General features: G+C 36.6%; 1 protein-coding gene across 1 annotated transcript in view; it reads left to right on the forward strand.

Moving 5' to 3' along the window:
- Positions 1-901: 901 nt before the first annotated feature.
- The window catches only part of LOC106457246 (elongator complex protein 5-like), a 37,575-nt gene continuing 37,263 nt past the window's right edge, over positions 902-1,213 (forward strand). The window contains exon 1 of the mRNA XM_022383084.1: positions 902-906. The gene's annotated coding sequence lies outside the window, so the exon portion shown is untranslated. The remainder of the gene's footprint in view (positions 907-1,213) is intronic.

Below are 1,213 nucleotides of genomic sequence, written 5' to 3' on the forward strand. Positions count from 1 at the left end.
AAGTTAAAAGATCAATGAGAAAAAAATGAACTAAAAAAGCGTATTATCAATACTAGTCGATGATGTTTTGTTGCCTGAGGAAGCATTAGAGAAATACTCTAGTGTCCTTACTAGCCAATCGGGGTTGAGTGATAATGATAAATTAGAGATCCAGCTAAAATTGAAACAACTCGAGCTTGAACAGGCTCGAATCGAAGCCGAGAAAGATAAAGAACAAGATCGTATTGAAGCTGAAAGAGAAAATAAACGTCTCCAGGCCGAAAAAGCTCGCATTGAAGCCGAAAAAGAAATTAGGCTGAAAGAAATGGAAATTAGACTCAACACTGATCGACCAAGGCAAAATAACAACTTTGAATTTAATCGATATGTTAAAGTACTACCGTTCAATGAAAATGAAGCTGATAAATGTTTCCAACATTTTGAGAAGGTGCCCAAACTATGGAATGGCCTACCGCAAAATGGTCATTATTATTACAAAGTGTCTTAACTGGTAAAACACAAGAAGCTCATGCCGCTCTCTCTTTAGAAGACTTTACAAATTATGATAAGGTTAAAGCAGCTATTCTCAAAGCATACGAGTTAGTACTGCAGACTTATCGCCCAAAGTTTAGAGGTTATCGCAAACAAGATAATCAAACTTATATGGAATTCGCCCACGAAAAAGAGGTTTATTTTGATCGATGGTGCAATTCTATGCATATTGGCAACAGTTTCGACAAACTAAGACAATTGTACCTAATTGAGGAATTTAAACTTTGTGCACGTGACGACCTCAAAACTTACTTGGATGAAAAGAAAGTTGAAATACTACAGGAAGCAGCCGCTCTTTCCGATGACTACACTTTAACACATAAAACCACTTTTCATAAAAATAAATTCTTACCATCTCAAATAAAACCTGTATCTGTTCAATCCACTAAAGTTGAGGATCCTTCAAAAAATCCAGCTTCTCTGGTTCGTAATCTTCTGACAGTCAGGATAAAACTTCTTTAAAACAATCAAAGCCTGTCTGTCATTTTGGTAAAAAATCTGGTCATGTTATGTCCGATTGTTGGTGTTTGAAAATGAAAAAAGAAAAGAAGGCAACACTCAGTGCGTTTGTGTTCAGATATGGACGTGGTTTCACCAGATCGCCCGATGTTGTTGATATGGCCACTGATGTAAAGGCTGATGTAATCAGGGAGAAATTTAGACCTTTTGTGTCTGTTGGTTC

This window comes from Limulus polyphemus, unplaced genomic scaffold (genome assembly GCF_000517525.1).
Source record: "Limulus polyphemus unplaced genomic scaffold, Limulus_polyphemus-2.1.2 Scaffold307, whole genome shotgun sequence".
In the NCBI taxonomy this organism is placed as follows: domain Eukaryota; kingdom Metazoa; phylum Arthropoda; class Merostomata; order Xiphosura; family Limulidae; genus Limulus; species Limulus polyphemus.